The following is a 21,371-nucleotide window of genomic DNA, read 5'->3' as shown; positions in this document are numbered from 1 at the left end:
TCACACAAAATTTAACGGAACTTCATATTATATCATTATACTCACATGATTCATAATTATAGATGAAAGAGGGGATGCCTTCCAGGGCATCCCCAAGCTTAGAGGCTTGAGTATTCCTTGAATATTACCTTGATGGTGACTTGGGAAAACCCAATCTTAGGTTCTTGCTTCTCCTTATTCTCCTCACATTGTCATCTCACTTAAAACTTGGAAACTTCAATCACACAAAATTTAACGGAACTTCATATTATATCATCGTACTCAGATGGGTTAGTATGATAATTATAGATCATTCATTTAGGTAATGCCAAGACAAGATTCATAATTGTAATCACATGATTCCTACTATATTATATCATTCCCATAAATTATATCACTCAATATAATCTATGTAAACACTAAAACAAGCAAAATATGCATGCAAAACAGAATTTGTCGAAAACAGAACAGTCCAGGAAGATCTGAATGAAAACCATATTTTCCTGAATCTAAAAATTATCAAATACTAGGACAACATAAAACATTTGCATACAAAAACTGTGTAAAAATTTCAGAAGTGTCTGACGCTCGAGTAAAATCACAGAAATTATGCACAGAAAGTAGAAGTTTCTATTTTTGCACAGAATCAAACAAACAAGTATCCACACTATCACAGAGGCTTTACTTGGTAGTTTATTCAAATAAGAGCTATAAAACATGATTAATACAGTAACTTAATCATGTTATCACTCAAAAACATAAAGGAAAAATATTGAGTTGTCTCCCAACAAGTGCTTTTCTTTAATGCCTTTTAGCTAGGCATGATGATTTCAATGATGCTCATATAAGAAGTAGTAATTGAAACATGAAAGAGAGCATGATGAAGCACATTTAAGTCTTATCCACTTCCTATGAATACGGATTTTTCAAGCAACAATTTATTTTAGCAATAATCAACTTTCATAGGAAGGCAAAACAAGCATGCCTTCAAATCTTTGAACACATAGGGAGGAAACTTGATATTATTGCAGTTCCTACAAGCATATGTTCATCCCTCATAATAAATTTCAGTAGCATCATTAAGGAATTAAAAAATATAACTATCACATAAAGAATTCTTTTCATGATGGACAAGCGTATAATTTTTATTACTACCCACACAAGCAAAATTCTTATCATTCATAGTAGTGGGAGCAAACTCAACAAAATAACTATCATGAGATACTTGATTGATATAATCCATGTGAAAATTAAACTCATGGTGACAGGTTTCATGATTATCATTATTATCTATGGCATAAATTTCATCACTATAATCATCATAGATAGGAGGCATGGTTCCATCATAATAAATTTTCTCATCGAAACTTGGGGAACTAAAAATAGCATCTTCATCAAACATAACACCCCCAAGCTTGTGGCTTTGCATATCATTAGCATCATGGATATTCAGAGAATTCATACAAAAAATATTGCTATCATGCTCATCATTCAATGATTTCACATTAAGCATTTTCATAAATTCTTCCTCTAGTAATCTAGCACAATTTTCCGAACCATCATTTTCAAGGAAGACTTTATAAAGATGAACAATATGAGACCACATCAATTCCATTTTTTGTAATTTTCTTTTTATAAACCAAACTAGTGATAAAACAAGAAACTAAAATATTCAGTTGCAATATCTAAAGATATACCTTCAAGCACTCACCTCCCCAACAACGGCGCCAGAAAAGAGCTTGATGTTTACTACGCAACTTTATTCTTCTAGACTCGTGTTGGCCCTCCAAGCGCGGAGTTTTGTAGGGCAGTAGAAAATTTCCCTCAAGTGTATGACCTAATGTTAATCAATCCATGGGAAGCGTAAGATAATGATGGTATTTCTCAAACAACCCTGCAACCAAATAACAAAGAGTCTCTTGTGTCCCCAACACACCCAATACGATGGTAAATTGTATAGGCGCACTAGTTCGGCGAAGAGATGGTGATACAAGTGCAATATGGATGGTAGAAATGTATTTTTATAATCTGAATAAATAAAAAAAACAAGGTAGCAAGTAACGAAAATGAGCACAAACGGTATTGCAATGCTTGAAAATGAGGCATAAGCCCGTGCTTTCGCTAGTGCAATCTCTCAACAATGCTAATATAATTGGATCACATAACAATCCCTCGACGTGCGATAAATAATCACTCCAAGTTCCTATATAGCGGGGAACATAATAAGAAATTTTTTGTAGGGTACGAAACCACCTCAAAGTTATTATTTTTGATTAATCTTGCCAAGAGTTCGTACAAAAATAACAAGTTAACCTTTCTGACCGATCTACACAAGAGTTCATACTAAAATAACACCATAACAAATTCAGATTCATAATACTCAATCCAACACAAAGAACCTCAAAGAGTGCCCCAATATTTCTACCGGAGAAACAAAGACGAGAACGTGCATCAACTCCCATGCATAGATTACCCCAATGTCTCCTCGGGAATCCGGGAGTTGAGTGCCAAAACATATATCAAGTGAATCAATATGATACCCCATTGTCACCATGGGTATTCATAACGAGACATAAATCAAGTGATCTCAAATCCGTAAAAGTATTCAATCTGATAAAACGAAATCTCAAAGGCAAAACTCAAATCATCACAACAAGATAGAGAGGGATAAACACCATATGATCCAACTATATTAACAAAGCCCGCGATACATCAAGATTGTGCCATCTCAAGAACACGCGATAGATAGATTAAACACATAGCTACTGGTACAAATCCTGAGCCCCGAGGGTGGACTACTCCTTCCTCATCATGGTGGCCATAAGGATGAAGAAGATGGCCTCTCGTGATGGTCTCCTCCTCCAGTAGGGTGCCGAAATGGGCTCCTCAGTGGTTTTTCGTGGCTACACAGGCTTGCTGCAGTGGAACTTATGATCTAGGGTAATTGGGGATTTCTGTATATATAGGATTTTTTGGTGTTGGTCTCACATCAAGATGGGCTAAGAGGTTCCCACCACCCACCAGCCCACGGGCAAGCTCTAGCGTGCCCTAGTGGGTAGTGGCCACCTCCTTCACCTTCTGGTCCTCCCATGGAGCTTCTAGTGCCTATTTTGTTCCAAAACAATCATCAAAAAGTTTCGTTGCATTAGGAGAACTTTTATTTCTGCACAAGAAACAACACCATGGCAGTTCTGCTGAAAACAACGCCAATTCGGGTTAGTTCGATGCAAGTCATACCAAAACCATATGAAATTGTTGTAAACATGGCATGAATACTTCATAAATTATAGTTACGTTGGATACATATCAATGAGCTCCAAAAATATGACTTCGGTGTGAGCAATCATAAAAGATTAAATGATACTCCCTCTATCCCAAAATAAGTGTCTCAACTTTGTACTAACTTTAGTACAAAATTGTATTAAGGTTGGGACACTTATTTTGGGAAGGAGGGAGTAGTTGAGTATGTGAAATTACTAATAAGAAAGCTCTTACACAGACTCTCCTCTGAAATATGATGAATTATGATTGTCCAACTGACCAAGAACATATTTTGTTGATTGTTAATAATGTTTATGCTTCATACCCCAATAGTTGTGAATGGACCGTTACTTGTTTATGAGAAGATATATGACAAAATACTTGCTCATATGCTAATATTCATGATGCTCTCATGTCCATATTTTATTTTTTATCGATTCCTCCCTCTCAAATCGTGTAGTCATTATTTTCGAGCTCAACTTTCACTTGAGGACAAGCAAGGTCTAAGCTTGGGGGAGTTGATACATCCATTTTGCATCTTGAATTATTACTGATATTTGTGTTATTCTTCTCCACTATTCCCTATTATCATAAAATTCTTATGCCCTTTTTTTATCCGAATATGCAAGATAGATCACAAAGAGGGAAATATGTGGAAACTCGAATTCTGGACCAGGAAACCGAGAAAAAGGTAGAAAGATCAACACAATCCAAATGACCTGAAACTTCACGGAGAATTTTGATGGAATATTTAAGAATTATTGGGCCAAAGATATACCAGAGGGGGGCCACCTGGTGGCATCAATCCCTAAATGGCACGGCCACCCCCTAGCCGCGCCCTGATGGCTTGTGGGGCCCGTGCTGGCCCATTGACGTCCTTATTCTCCTATATGGTATGTTTTTACCTATAAAAATCATAAGCAACCTTTCGGGATGAAGCGCCGACGTATCGAGGCAGAAACCTGGGCAGTGGCCCTTTTGCTCTCCGACGGGGAGATTCTGCCAGGGAAACTTCCCTCGAGGAGTGGGAAATCGAAGCCATCATCATCACCAACGCTTCCTCCTTCGTCGGAGGACCAATCTTCATCAACATCTTCACCATCACCATCTCATCTCCTACCCTATTTCATATCTTGTATTCGATCTTCATCTCAAAACCCCAGATTGGTACGTGTGGATTACTAGTTGTGTTGATTGCATCCTGTAGTTGATGCTTCTTGGATTACTTGGTGGAGTATATTATGTTCATATCCTTAATTACCATTATTACACCTCTGATCTTGAACATTTTGATGAGGTGTGAGTAGTTGTTACTTCTCTTAGTGGTGTCATGTTATGAAATTGTTCCTGAGGACATGGGAGAAGTGTTGTTATAAGTAATCATATAAAGTTGGTATCCGTTCGATATTTTGATGATATGTATGTTGTTACTTCTCTTAGTGGTGACATGTGAATGTTGACGACATGACACTTCACCATGTTATGGTCCTAAGGGAAGTCATTGTGGAGTAACAAGTAGATGATGGGTTGCGAGAGTGATAGAAGCTTAAACCATAGTTTATGTGTTGCTTCATAAGGGGCTAATTTGGATCCACATGTTTAATGCTATGGTTAGACTTATATTACTTCTTCTTTTGTAGTTGTGGATCCTTGTGAGAGAGGATAATCATAAGTTGGTTGTTTGTTCAAGGAAGAAAATCACCTTAGCACCGTCCACCCACATATCAAATTATCAAAGTAGCAAACGCGAATCAACTCAACATGATGAATATGACTAGACAGAAACTCCCACGTGTCTTCAGGAGCGCTTGCTTAATATAAGAGTACTTTTAGGCCTGTCCTTTGCTACAAAAAGGATTGGGCTACCTTGCTGCACCTTTGCTACTATTGTTACTCGTCGCTTGTTAAGAATTATCTTGCTACAAAACTATCCATCATTGTTACTAACATCACTTGCAGAGAATACCTTGCTGAAATTTGCTTTTCTTTTCCTTCTGCTCCTCCTTGGGTTCGGCATTCTTACTTAACGAAAGGACTACGATTCATCCCCTATACTTGTGGGTCATCAGAAGCTAAGACCACATCTTCCAGAGCATAATTATGAAGACCCTATAACTAAAAACATGAAAGAGAGGAAGGATCGAGGGCTTAGGAAGTGGGGAGCAGCTTATCCATATGCTATCATGAGGAGAACTGCAGTTGATGCTCACTTTCACACAAAGGAGAAACCAGACTTCTATGAGACTGTCTTGTTAGACAAGATCCCGCTGTCAGTGACATGAGGTATGTAGATTGTAACTACATCAAGGAGAATGAAGACTACTTCCCTCACGTGCAAGAAAATTCCAGGTCCATAGACATTGAAAACTTTCTTGGCAGAGAAATTACAGCATGGAACGTTGAGATGATCATGCAATTCTACTCTATAGCTCACTTCTATCTAGATGGTAGAATTGTATGGATGACAGAAGGCACCTGATATCAATCCACAGTTGAAGAGTGGGCTACCATCTTAGGAGCCCAAAGCTGCAGGATGGAGATCGGGACGTTTATACTGAAGCCAAGATGAACCAAAACTCCATGGCCAACATGTATAACCCAGTACCCAAGGAGTACTTGAAGTCCCACAAGCTAGGTGATACTCATGATCTGCGTTGAGTTTTCCATGAAGAGGAACGAGTTATTGCAGCACAAAGTGGGTAAGTATTTCCCTCAGTTATATAACCAAGGTTTATCAAACCAATAGGAATATAACCACAAGTGTCTTCATTGGCTGCACACAAAAGAACAAAGGACATGCACCCTACGCGGGCAAGAGGATTGTCAATCCTCTTATCCTGTTATTTGCAAGCAAGTGAGGTGTGTAAATAATTGTAGATAGAAAGATAAAATAAAAACAAGTAAATAATATCAAGATAATGAAAGTTTTATCAGTATGTTGTGAATAGACCCGGGGACCATAGCTTTCCCTAATGGCATCTCTCATGAAAAATAGCATACGGTGGGTAAAAAAATTAGTGTTCGGAAATTGAGAGAAAAGCGGATAGTTATGCAATATTCACGACAATGATCAAGTGTATATAGGCATCACGTCCATAAACAAACAGGTTGACTCCTGCGTGCACCTATTACTATTACTCCACTTAGTGACCGATATCTAGCATGCATCTAGAGTATTAAGTAAAATAGAGTAATGCATGGATAATAGTGACATGATATAGACAAAGTAAACTCAAGCAATATGAATAAACCCCGTCGTTTTATCCTTAGTAGCAACAACATAAATACGCATCTTGTCCCCTTCTTTCATTAGTATATATAAATTCGCCAGGTTGAACCTACCACAACGCACGTCTCTCTCCGAAGAAATATCGATCTAGTTGGCCAAACTATTTCGATGGATCAGAGAGAATTACGAAGCTATCATAATCATGCACATAAGAATCATATAAGTATTCAGAGGTGACTCAAATATTTATCATGAATAATCTAAACATAAACCCACAATTCATCATATCTCAACAAACGCACCACACAAAAGGAATTACATCATATATCTCAAAGTGAAGATGCGATGATCACTGTAGTGAAGATCAAAGAGAGAGAGAGAGATTGCCATCTAGGTATTGACTATAGACCCGTAGGTCTATGGTGAACTACTCACACATCATCATGAGGGCGGCAAGGTTGATGAAGAGGCCCTCCATGATCGATCCCACCTCCGACATGGTGTTGGAACGGAGCTCTAGATGGCCTCCCATCGGAACAGAGACTTGCAGCAACATAAAAAGTGTTTCGGGACTCCCTCTAGTGTTTATAGCGTTGACGAGAATTTATAAGCCCAAGAACGGAGTCGGGAGGGCCACAAGGGAGGCACAAGCCATCAGGGCGCGATCCCCCAGGTCACGCCCCGTTGGCTCGTGGGCCCCTCATGAGGCCTCCAACCTTCTTATGATGCTCGTTGATCTTCTTTTGGTCCACAAAAAATCACCAAAAAGTTTCACGGCAATTGTACCTGAAAGTATGTCTAGAGGGGGGTGATTAGACTACTTGACAAGATAAAAACTTAGCCTTTTCCCAATTTTTAGTGTGGGCCAGTTTTAGCAACTATGACTAGTCAAGTAGACCCTACACATGCATATATAAGAGTATTGTAGCGGAAAGTAAAACATGCACGTGTAAAGTAGAGGGTAAGGTAGGGATATCAAACGCAAAGGCTGACACAACAATTTTTGGCGTGGTTCCGATAGGTGGCGCTATCGTACGTCCATGTTAGTGGAGATTTCAACCCACGGAGAGTAATGACTGTGAGAGTCCACAAAGGACTCCACCCACAAGGGGTCCACGAAGAAGCGACCTTGTCTATTCCACCATGGCTCCGTCCACACGGGACTGGCCTCACTCAGAGTAGATCTTCACGAAGTATGCGATATCCTTGCCCTTACAAACATCTTGGTTCAACTCCACAACACCAAGCACGAGGCTCCCAAGCGACACCTAACCAATCTAGGAGACACCACCCTCCAAAAGTTAATGGATGTGGTAGAACGATGAACTCCTTACTCTTGTGCTTCTAAAGATAGTGTCCTCAACACTCAATCACTCTCTCTCAGATTTGGCAGGGTAGGAAAGATTGATCTTGTGGAAAGCAACTTGGGGAGGCTAGAAATCAAAGTTCAAATGGTTGGAATGGAATCTCTTGATCTCAACACATGAGTAGGTGGATCTCTCTCATAAAAATGGATCTGGCAAAGTGTAAGTGTGTTCTGAGAGCTTCCTCTATGAGTGAGAGGTAGGTTGAGGGGTATATATAGGCATCTCCCAAAATCCAACCGTTACAACATTATTTCCCAACACGGTGACACCAAAATATTAATCTCGGTGGTACCGAGTTGCACTAAATGTGGCAACTTTGAATTCTCGGTGAGACCGATACAGGAATCTCGGTGGTACCGATACATTGTCCTAGAGTGGTTTCCAAACTCGATGAGACTGACTTCAAACTCGGAAATTCCGAAACTTGAAGTTAGCTCAACAGAATGTTGGTCACCCAATATCAGTGGCACCGATAGGAATGTTGGTTGTACTGAGATGGTGGGATTGGCATAGGATCTATCTAAGTGTAAAATCGGTATAGCCGAGTGGGAAATGTTGATGACACCGATTTTGCACATTTGGCTTGGGACAGATATAGTTTGTGGGAAACTGGCTGAGTATTTTTGGTGGCTATCTCTAAGTACTTGAGCAACTAATTCATTATAATACCTAATTCCCTTTTAATAGTATTGGCTTTCCTATGGACTCAAAAGTGATTTCTCACAAAGTGTAATATGAAAAGTCTTCTTGCTTGAAGCTTTAGCCAATCCTAATCCTTCCTTGCATCAAAGGGGCATCTCAACACAATCCTATAGCCAAAGCATCTATGAACTTTTCTGAAATGTACTTGGATAAATTCATTAGTCTAATGATGCATATGTTGTGATTAATTACCAAAACTACCTTAGGGAGCAATTGTGCTTTCAATCTCCCCCTTTTTGGTAATTGATGACAAGATATAGATCAAAGCTTCGACAAAAGATATAATCAATGATTAGCATTGACGTTTTGAGAGGTATGTGCAAAGAAAGAGCCCCCCCCTAAATTTGTGCATTATTTTAAATTTGCGTTTGAATGCAAATGCACAATGGATTAGGATCATGGGTCATTCTTCCATGTCACGTACACCTTGTGCTGCGCATAAATGATAAGAATGAATAGCAATGCACATAGCACCAACAAACAAGTGAATCATCATGATGTAGATAGCTCAAAAGTAATAACATGGTAGCATCAGACAATGAAAGGTATGATCAAACTCACATCTAAACTGATAATGGCGTCCAAAAGACCAAATAAAGTTTTGAAAACCAAAGAAGAGCAAATAAAGTCAAAAGCCCAACCTCTCTCGAAGCCTACGATCTATACACTTCTCCCCCTTTGGCAACAAGTACCCAAAAGTTCAAATGTCTAATCTAAGCGTCTCCCTAGGCACGATCACCTCCGGTAGTATAAGTTGGAGTAGACAAGAGAGAATTGATGAAGGCTTCGGGTGATGTTGCTGGAGCACGAGTTGGAGGTGTAGACACTGGAGGTGTTGGAGCACGAGTTGAAGCTTGAGGTGTTGAAGAGGGTCTATCTTCTAGTACTGGCACATCTGCTGACCTGGTCTGGGTCGTGAACCATGTGGTAGTACAAAGAGGTCAATCATCAAGATCATCGTCATCATCATCTTCGTCATCTGAGCGTGGAATCTTCACTGCGTCAACTTTGCTGAAGCTGCTCACCAGTGGTGGTCAACTCCGTTACCTTCACATCTAGGTCATGGAATTTTTTCCACGATCCTCTCTAGGCTCTTGTGGTTTAGCGAAATCTCTGAAATATTCTTGTCCATCCCTCAGACGGTGCTAACCAAGAAAGACACATGTTCATCTCTGGTTTTGAGAAGGGGTGATGGAGCTGGAGCATTCCGAGCAGCCTCTACAGCTGCCGCCTCTGCAGCCTCTCTAGCTGTGTTGAGCTGGGATGAGTGTCATCCATCACAACTTCATTATCCTCAAATTCTAGCGGAAGTGGCAAATGAGGATGATCAAGCTCATATGCATGCTTGCCAACCTTGGCACTGATGAGCATCTGAATGTATGGTGCATATCCGCAAGATCTCTTATGGTCTGCAAAAGTTCTCGTGACACTCTCAACAATCAAATCAATGACTTTGAAGCAAGTGTGGGTGTCTAAATGATACAACATATTGATGGAATAGCCTCTAATCATTTTGTCATGACCTGATTTGGGCATCACGATATGCCCCAGGATAGTGTTGGTAGTGGTTATTCCAACTTGCAAGAAATAGACAGAGCCAAGCTTGTGAGACGACACATAGTCACTCGGCACTCGCTTGTACATATTGGCCATGGAGTTGTGATTCTTCTTAGGTTCTGAATACACATCCAATTCCTCTGCTCATGACTTTGGAGAACCAATGATAGTATCCCATTCTTCAATTGTGGCTTCATATCTATGACCATCAGTCATCCAGACAATTGTGCCATCTGCATAGAACTAAACTGTTGAGTAGAATTGCATAATCATCTCATTATTCCGTGCAGTCATCTCTCTGCCAACAAACGCTTCAATGTCGACAAGATTGAAGTTTCTCTCACATGGGGAAAGAAATCTTCATTGGCTTTGATGTATTTCCAGTCGAATATCTCATCTTACTTACTGGTGGACTCTTGTGAAGCTGAAATGTCTCATAGAAGTCTTGTTGTTCCCTTGTGTGAAACCGGGGATCAACAACAGTTCTTCTCGTCACAGCATAGGGATCAATAGCTCTCCACTTCCTCAACACTGCATCTCTTCTCTTCTTCATGTCTTCAGAAATTGGATGAGCCTCATTGTGAAGTGGAAAATGTGGTCTTAGCTTCATGAGAATAGGTGCATTCTCATCTTCTTCCTCTACAGCAATGGCTCTGGAAGCAGTGCCTTTCTCTTTAGCACATGCAAGTATGTACTTTGTAGTCCTCTTGGGAGCTACATTCTTCTTAGGAGTTGAAGGCTTTGGAGAAGAAGGCTTGATAGCATCTGCCATAAGCTTCTTCTTCTTTGGAGGAGGGGCCTTAGCTGGTATTTCTTCTTCCTCTTCCTTAGCAGCAGCAGCAGTTTTTGCTAGGTCTTCATACATGGAGGTTTGTCTACCAATGACATGAATAGTTCTCTTCCTGGCTCTCTTCACACGCGGCTTATTTGTAAGCTTTACCTCACAAGGTTTGGTGTACTCCTTCCTCACAACCTTCCTAACAACAATCTTCGCTTTCTGCTTCTGAGGAGCAAGAACTTCAGGAACAAAATCAGAATCTTCTTCATCAGAATTCAGCTTCTTCCTGGACCTGGTAGCTGCCTTGGGCATGCCATGGGAGCTGGGGTACATAGATCAGAAGGGGTCCTCTTAGGACTAGTGCCTGAATCAAACTCAGCATGGGGCTCACTCAAGTTGTTCTGACTGTCATCGGAACCTGACATCTTGCAATCCAAGCAGACAAGCCAATACACAGACTGGCTGACCCTGTGAAAAGATATGGAAGAGCTTGAAAAGATAAGCATCACAAAATTACAGAAGTTTTTCAAAATTTGAACTTAGAAACTTTGGGTATGATCTACTTCAGAATGTATTTTGGTAGCACCGGGTTGGAGTTTTTGGAGTCACTAAGACCGACCACTTGCAATAACACAAACCTTGGCAGCCTTTTCGGTGTAATCTAAAATGACTATTCGGTCTCACCGAAGTGGTTCTCGGAAACCCTAAAAATTAATCACTGGAAACGATTTTATGAACTTGGTATCACCGAGATGCATGTTGCGGGAGATCAGATCCATAATTTCTTCCTCTATTCTATTGAATATTCTTGTGGCATAGAAGGATTTCTCAGTGTGGATTGTAGATGTAAGTAGCCTAATGTGCATGAATCACATAGAGGAGCACACAAGGGGTCGGATTCATACCCTAGCTTGGTGATGAATCCGCTAGGCGACGAAGGCGGTGAAGATTCCGTCAGACGTAAGGGAAACGACCAAGGGGTCCTGGTGTGGCAGTTTGGAGTTGGGGACTTGACGTTTGAAGATGGAATTTCAAAGCGTCGGGTCCATGGATATAAGTACCCCTCAATGTCGGTGTCACCGATACTAAAATTTTGGTGCCACCGAGTTCCACTGTTGTGTGTTGACAGGGAAACTCGGTGAAGTCGAGATTATGGTATCGGTGGTACCGAGATTAAAACCTAGATCAACTTTTAGAATTGGTTGAACCGAGAATTTAGGGTTGGTTACACTGAGATTCATGAAGAGGTTTTGGAAAGCAGCCCTTGTCAGCACAGAACTCCAAGTGCTCCTCACACAGAGGGATCGAGAGAAGTGCTTGTTCAAGTTTTGTGATGTAGCATAAATAGAACTTGAGACGAGAAAACATAGATAGCTAGAGAAGGGTCCTAGGCATTCTTTTCCATCCAATTGGAAAAAGATAAATCAACATCCAAATAGCAACAATTAGATATCCTCGAATGAGCAAATCATGCATACCAACATGCTCACACCATAAGATGTCAAATGAAATCTGATGAACATGCACAAACATTCTAGCATCTATCAAGCACTTTGGCGATGACGAAGTCATCTATATATGAGTATATTGACTTAGGAGTCAAGTAAGAATACTTGATCATAGGTGATGATGGGAAAATGGCGAGCGTGAGAACATGCGTCCACGTTATTGATACAGGATGAATAAATATAGCGCATACAATGCATAAAATAAAATGAAGATCAAACATTGCACGTACTTATTTCCAGAACTCTTATATTTGTATTTTTTTTTGTTAATTACATCTCCGTAGAGAAAACCCCTGATTAATAATTCCAACATATCTATTACATAGGATTGCAACACATTCCTTTACAACATGCTACAAGAAAATCATCCCCGCGATCGTCGATGAACTCCTCCTTTGCGAACTTGAAGTTTGCTCTTATGTGAATACTCCTTCCTGATTTCATGTTTCATGTTTTGGAATATATATTCCTAGCATACAACAAATTTAGTTGTGTTCAACCCCATTTATATGCAGAATGAAGCTGATTTTGGCTAGGTATGATTTTATCCTACATTCGACACATGGGATGTGTATATACTTTCCCGTGGGGATCTTGTGTGATATATTTGGTTTTGGTTGCATGAATGTATGTGACATGCCAACTTTGACAAATTTTGCATCATTACATTACTACTATCATCGCTTAACACTCATGTGGTGCCCGAGTATAGCGTAAGGGATTGTAGCTTTCTGACACAATCTTGATGCTTTTTATGGTGCATGTGATATATGCCATATTTTGTTGGTTTTGACTTCACACGATATCAACACTAACTACACGGTGCAGTAATATGACACCTACGAGTAGCCTGATCCAAGTGAAGTTTGTTTATGATATTTCTTTGTTTAAAGCCTACATAGGCTACATGAAATATGCTTGATTATATGCTTTTCATGAATTTTGCGTACCTATATATGTATGTGACATGAACACATTTTTATTGAGTTCCGTCTTACTTGTATTACTACTAACACCGCGTAGCACTAAGACAAGACCCGTGTGTAGGTGCATGGAGAAATTTTAATATTGCATGAGTCATATGACATTTATCATTTTTTACATTTGTACCTTACATGGTATTAAAACTAACTTCACGTAGCGTCATTTGATTAGCGCCCACGTTTAGTATAACCCAAATAAAGCGAGTTTATGACACACATTTATGATGATGCTAAAAGTTTAGGCTCGTATAGCATTGGAGCAGTTTATAAATGTATTTTATATGACGTTGGCTAAAATTTGTAGCTTAACATTTATTTGGATTTATCTTACTTATATTACTACTAACATCGCATAACACTCATATCGTGCCCGCGTGTAGCGTAACCAAGTAAGATTGGTTTGTGACATGCGATTTTGATGATGCTAATAGTTTGGTCTCTTATAGCATTGAAGCATTTTATAAATATATTTTTATGTGACATTGTCCAAATGTATGGCCCGAATATTTATTTATTTTTATCTTGCTCATATTACTACTACACCGTGTAACTCTAATATAGTGTCCGCGTGTAGCGTAACCAAGTAAAATCAGCTTTTATATGATGTGCAATTTGATGATGCTAACAATTGAGGCTCGTATAGCATTGAAGCAGTATATGACATATAAATGACTTTGGTCAAAATGTGTGGCCCGACTATCTTATATCGGTTTATCTCACTTGTATTACTACTAACATCGTGTAACACTCATACCGTGTCTGCGTGTAGCGTAACCAGGTAAGATTGGTTTATAACATGCGATTTTGGTGATGCTAATTGTTTAGGGTCTTATAGCATTGGAGCAGTATATGACATATAAATGACTTTGGTCAAAATGTGTGGCCTGGCTATTTTGTTTAGGTTTATCTCACTTGTATTACTACTAACATCAGGTAATACTCATTCCGTGTCCACGTGTAGCGTAACCAAGTAAGATTGGTTTATAACATGCGATTTTGGTGATGCTAATAGTTTAGGATCGTATAGGATTGGAGCAGTATATGACATATAAATGATTTGGTCAAAATATATGGCCCAACTATTTTATTTAGGTTTATCTCACTTGTATTACTACTAACATCGTGTAACATTCATACAGTGTCCTCATGTAGCGTAACCAAGTAAGATTGGTTTATAACATGCGATTTTGGTGATGCTAATAGTTTAGGCTCTTATAGCATTGGAGCATTTTATAAATATATATTTATGTGACATTGGCTAGAGTTTATGGCTTTAACATTTTATTTGAATTTATCTTACTTGTATTACTACTAACACCACGTAACACTCATACCGTGTCCGTTTGTAGTGTAACCAAGTAAGATTGGTTTATGATATGCGATTTTAGTGATGCTAATAGTTTAGGCTCTTATAGCATTGGAGCATTTTATAAATATATTTTTATATGACATTGGCCAGAGTTTATGGCTTTAACATTTTATTTGGATTTATCTTACTTATATTACTACTAACACCATGTAACACTCATGCCATGTCCGTGTGTAGCGTAAGCAAGTAAGATTGGTTTATGATATGAGATTTTGGTGATGCTAAAACTTTTGGCTCTTATAGCATCAGAGCATTTTATAAATGTCTTTTATATGACGTTGGCCAAATGTGTAGCCCGGATATTTGTTTAGTTTTATCTTACTTGGATTACTGCTAACATCGCGTAACACTCATATCGTGTACGTGTGTAGCGTATCCAAGTAAGATTGGTTTTTATGATGTATCATGTTTTATAATACATCTTGCATAATTTTGGTCTTTGCGTGTGTAGCATGAACGCATTTTTTAGTTAAGTTTTGCCTTGCTTGTATTACTTCTATCACCGCGTAGCATTAGGATAACGCCCGCGCTTAGTGTAACTAAGTAAATGTTTGTTTTCTTATATTCTTGCAAGTATTACAACTAGCGTGACACATAATGTCCGTAGCATAATCGAACAAAAATTTTGTTATTCGTTCGGTTTAGCAAACTTGTAATCTGGCTCCATCATAGTCGTGTGAATTTCGTTCATGTTGATCAAACCAAAGCATTTTTACGGGGTCTTCCTACCTATGACACTCTCTTGATTTGTATCCACGTATAGGTACCAAACCAAGGAACGAGAAGTTTATCCTGGCTTGTATCGCTAAGGGGACCGAACCAAGAAGAAGATCATTAAGGCGAACAGTATCCGACGTGTAAAATAACCATGCATGCTCCTTGGCTCGTACCTCTATGGCCGAACCAAAGATAAATTTGACATGATATAACATGGTCCTTGATTTGTATCGTATCAAGGACAAAAAATTAGGGTAGGTGAAACAAACACCTTGATTTGTACCGCGATGACTGAACCAAGGGTAAAACTTTTAAGAGATGAAACGAATACCTTAATTTATACCGCAATGGTCGAATCAAGGGTTAGAGTTTTGAGAAAGGAGGAAGAAGAAAGCTCCATGACTCATACCGTGGTGGACAAACCACGATCTAGGGGAGAGCCATGAATCTCACCTTCAACTCCTAGCAAGCACCTCGCATGCCTCCCTGCTTCTTCTTTCTACTAGTTCGATGCCCGTGTGTTGCCACGGCATATTGTTTTCAATCATTTAGCAACATATATTGACTTTGTCCCTCATCTTTCCTCCACCACAATCATCGTGTCTCCTCAATCATTCTCTGCTTGGAAGAAGAGATGGAGTTACATGATCTAGTTCGGAGAGGAGTGATGACCTACACACAGGATATTCAAAGACGTGCGATGACTTGAAGGAATTTGGAGGCAGAAGGATGCTAATAGCCCTGTGAGTGCACGTCTTCGTAGAGAGCAGTGATTTCTACGTCTGTCGTTTGGATTCGTTTGATTTGTGCTTATCTTCTTCGCTGATCTATGCTTATCTTCTTCGGTGATGGTTCTTGTCCCGTTGCATTGGTTATGAAGGGCCATAGCATGACGACTTTGTATGGCCATGGAATTTGATGAATATACCATATGTCTTTTTGGAAAAAAACATACAATCACCAACTCCCCTTTGATACTAAAGAGTAAAGGGAGCCAATGTAGGTCTTTCCTTTTTATGTTTATCTGTTCTTCAAATTTCATAAATTGCGAGAATGCTAGACTCATCGGTGATTCACATGGGAGTTGGATAAACTTTTTATCCTTTTTTATCAAGGTTATAGCAGAAAACTTCTTATCTAGTTTGAGCATTTTGAAAAAATAAAATACTTCTTTCTTACACAGAGTTCTAGTCACTTGTTGACTCGCGATTGCGCCTTCAAATGTCCTCTTTTCTAAAATTTAAAGGAAGTCTTATAAAAAAGTCTAACCTCCAAACTATGTCTTATTTGAAACCATGCACATGCAATGCACATCTTTGCCAATTGATAATAATTAAATACAACAAATAGAAGGAAATTTAGGTACCATTTTAAACACAACAATTCTAGAAAAATACAAAATAACTATCTTGAAAAGTTGATGATGAAATTCTAGTTCAGAAATAGAATTCGTCTGCGAGAAGCCGTTTGCGCTGGATCCAACAATTTCATTTTCTTGGAGTTCGCTGAAATCAAAGTTGATGTCCTTGGTAGCTTCATCTATGGTACTTGCTTATGAGAACAAAAAATTAACTAAAAACAACATAGAAAATAATACCTAATTAAGGTGCAACATTTTCGTCATTACTTCATGGAGAATGAACTAATGCATACTCCAGTTTACTGGACTGAAAGTGCATGCTCGTAAATAAAAGTATACTTGTTTCAAAAATAATATAAATTGACTACTTCAAATAAAATAGCTAGTAAAAAAATTAGTAGAAAAACAGAAAGGTCATATGGTCCCTTAGTTGTTCATATAAGATTAAAATGGTAAGAATATTAAATCGAGGCATTCAAATAATGGTGATTATATAGTTCTACGACAATTCATTTATGGTCAAAACTATCTTACAATATTCAAACAGATTGGTACACACCAACAAAAGGTAGTCAATAAAATAGTTGGCGGTACATAGGTATGGACCTTAAATATGAATATCAAGGAAAAGATGTGCACAAAATCTTACTTAAAAACAAAGAAAACAATACCTAATTAAGGTGCAACATTTTTGTCATTTCTTCGTGGAGAATGAATTACCATACTCCAGTTTACTAAACTGCAAGTGCTTGCCCATAAATATAAATCTACTTGGTTCAGAAAAAAAATATAAATCGACTACTTCTAGTAAAAGAGCTAGTAAAAAATCGTAGTAGTAAAATAGAAAGGTCGTATGATTCCTTAGCATTTCGTATATGATAAAAACTGTAAGAATATTAAATAGAGGTATTTTTTGGAGCCATCCAAGAGAAGTGCATTTGGTTATTATAGAAGAAATAATAGTATCTAATCTCATATTATAAATATCAAAGAAAAGAACGACCTCATCAAAACCTACATAGGAAAAGAAGGGAACTACCACAAGACAAACCATAAACCTTGTTGGACAGAGAGATACAAAGCACAAAGCATCAGCCTTGAACCATTCAAACATCAAGTTGTTACGTTCTTCTTGAAAGGAGCATGCGAGCAAGATAACAACAAAGGAAAACTTATTCCTCCTGAATCTATACTTGGCCAAAGGTCGACCATTCGACGAGGAACTGTCGACCTAGAAAATAAATGCTTAATACTCTTGGACCATGTTCTGAAAAATGGGATAAGCTGAGAAGAACATAGCAGTTCATATGGGATAAGCTGAGAAGAGCAGAGCAGTTCATGTTAAACAAACAATTGTGCAAGATATTTGACCCCTGCCCTATAGCAGTTGTGCTCATCACACCAAATTTGTTTCACCATGTGTTCCAAACAGGAGGATTTTCCTTCAAAATTTTGTTGTATCGTTCATTCCAAATTGTCCAAACTACCAAGACAATGACATTGTTCATCTTCTTCATCTAATAATGGAGATTGTATAGTCCCACGACAAATCGTTTATGATCGAAACTATCTGATAATATTCAAAGAGATTGGTTCATACCAAAGGAAGGTAATTTCCCATGCGTTGCAACGGGGCATAGATATCCGAGTGAATAAGTATTATCGTGTCTATAACCCATGTTGAACAATATGGATTGAAACTATTAACAAAATCCATAAGTGGGTTTCATCTTTTAACTTATCCTTTTAATTTCTTATGGCAGAAAATTTGGCATCATCAATCTAAAGTATATACTAAAAAAATCAAGAGTCTGAGTATGTAATTCCAAGCTAAAGTTTATGCAAATGAAGAAAACTTAATTTAGCGTGTCAAGCAAATATGCACCCGTCTGTTCCATTTTCCTTTGTATAGGAACTAGCTTGGCCCTGTATGTTGACAACATGATCCACGGGTGTGGTATGGGCTCGTGGCCATGGTGGTCAAAAAGTGGCAACCATCCATCGACCCTAGTGTGAGCAGCTCCCGGGCTGTTGTCTTCTTCCTTGTCGTGGTCGTGGTTAGTACGAGTCTAGTGCCCTCCCATCCATGCATGTCGCGGGTTTCTTCTCTGGTGTGTTCCAGATGTGTGGCCACCATCTTCTTCTTTGACGTGGTTGAGAATGTGCATTGGTAGTAGTATATCTCCTAACAGAGGAAACTTGTATTCCGTGTCTTCCCTGCCTCATCACCAAGACACAGTAAACATAGTATAGCACACAAGAATATTTCTCCTACCGCAGTAGTATTTCTCCAAACAAAGGAAACTTACCTTCCCAGCCTCGTCATGTTTAGCGATGCAGAGGGTATAGGTGTGGAATAGATAGCATGGCAGGTAGCACACTTTGTAAATGGATGAAATCATGACACTCAATAAAGAGTTATTTTTCTCCTAACATTAAGTCAAACACCCAATGTAGATTCTAGTTTTTTCTCATTCCCTTATTTGTTTTGTTTTCTTGACGATAAATTAAAAATTATAGTAGGGTCATGCCTTACTGTTTTCAGGTAAAAACACATAGTAAATCTATTAATTGGTATAATCAGTCATGTTTGAAAGTTATATTCAGAATAGTTTTGAGATCAAAACCATATAATAAGTCATGTTTGAAAGTAATAACCAGAATAGTTTTGAGAGTAATAATCTAACACGATAAGGGGAATACACAATACAGTCACCATCGCAAAATTCTTACCAGCTCCTCCATTTATTCAACTGAATTTGCTTCATTCAACTACCCAATCATTGAGAATCCATAACATAGTGATTCCTCTTATCATCCTACAATATATTAATCCAAAAGACAGAAACATTTCAAGGAAGGAAAAGTAAACATGAACACTTGGACGTTTGTTACCTTTTGTTTTCTTCTTGCAAAACTTAATTGCGTCTCTTTCTTGAGTCAGACCATCCAGATGAGGTTGGATATTTTCCCTTGCCGATTCCTCCAGATTTTGCACCAGCCACTCCTCTGGTCGATGTCGAAACCTAGATACAAGGAGGAGTGTGTTGGTCATCCTATTCGACTGGCACCACGTTGGTGGAGATCGTGGCACATCACATGGGAGGCGGCGACGTGTGAAGAGAAGGATCCCTTGATATGTCATCGATGGCAGGACGATGACATCACGTGGACTGGAGACCACAGCCGGCGCTCGCCGATGGAAACCGCGGTCCGTGGTGCCCCGGCGAGCGGCGTCGCAGGTTGAGGCTGCATCGCGGCAAGAGTGCGGTGGTGGAGAAGGGTGGCGTCGGATCGAACTGGTCGCAGCGACGACTTTTCCTGTAGAGAGATGGGATCGGGAGCAGGAGCGAGTTGGGAGTTGGGAAGGGGGAGACGTGCGTACGTGCTTGCGAAAGTTTTTCTCTCTCTACGTTTGGTCGAGGATGGAGTTGTGGGTTGTTTTCTGGGCCATGTCGTGCGGGGGTGGGATTCGAACGAGGTGGCCCATCGTGGGATGGTTAGTCGTACGAGGGGTGGGGGATCGAGCATGGTTGAACCATCACGATGATGGCAAATCCCCCTTTAATAGTAGAGATATTGAAAGTGCGTTGTATCGACTAGAGGGGGGTGAATAGGCGATTTTTAGAATTTCATCGCTGAGGGAATTCCTTTTGAGGAAATTCCTCACCGATGAATAAGTTGCAGCGGAAATATCAAAGGATCAGAAGTGCAAAGGCTACGACATCAGTTTTCTTGATGAGGATTATGAAAAACAGATTACACAGTACGCAGGCACAGAGTAAGAAGGTGAGGATTAAAGGGTGTGAAGAATTTGGGTTGAGGAAATTCAGAGAAAAATCTTTAGCAAATTCTTCAAACAAAGACAATGAAAGTCTTCAACATACAATATTGAGGAATTGAAAGAGTTGAAGAAATAGAACCCGTATCACAGTGAAGACAGTTGTTGCTGACCCAGTTCCAACTGTTGTTACAGTCGTATGTCTGGTTTGGAGTGGCTTGGTATTGAAACCAAAGGACACACAGTCCCGGGACAATCAGTCCCTACCGTATTCTCCTTGATCTAAGGACACACAGTCCTCGCCCAACACTCGTGGTAAGTGTTCAGGGAAGACTTCCAAACCCTCACAAACTCGGTCACCCGAAAATCCACATTTGACTACTGGATTGCTCTATACATGACGCCTAACTGTATGGAGGATGCACAATCCTCAAAGGTCAAAGGCTTCAGTTCCACACAGGAACAAATTATTTACTGATGCTCAATCACTTGGTTTTAGGTTTGTGGTTTGGTGTTTGGGGTATTTCCTCATTGATGATTTACTCTCGAAGACTCTGAGTAATTTGGGTTGCTCTAAATGACAAGTGTCAGTTTCTCCCGGAGCAGCCAACCAGCTAATGGTTGTGGGGGCAGCTATTTATAGCCTAAGAGCATCCCGACATGATTTGACATAAATGCCCTTTAATTTTTTGACCGTTGGTGTGGATAAAATTGGTGATGTGGCCCGAATCGCGGCAACAGTCGGGACTCTCAACTGTGAGAGTCCTCATGTCTCTCATA

The sequence above is a fragment of the Hordeum vulgare genome, chromosome 3H, assembly GCF_904849725.1.
Source record: "Hordeum vulgare subsp. vulgare chromosome 3H, MorexV3_pseudomolecules_assembly, whole genome shotgun sequence".
NCBI lineage: Eukaryota > Viridiplantae > Streptophyta > Magnoliopsida > Poales > Poaceae > Hordeum > Hordeum vulgare.
This window is presented reverse-complemented; position numbering follows the sequence as displayed.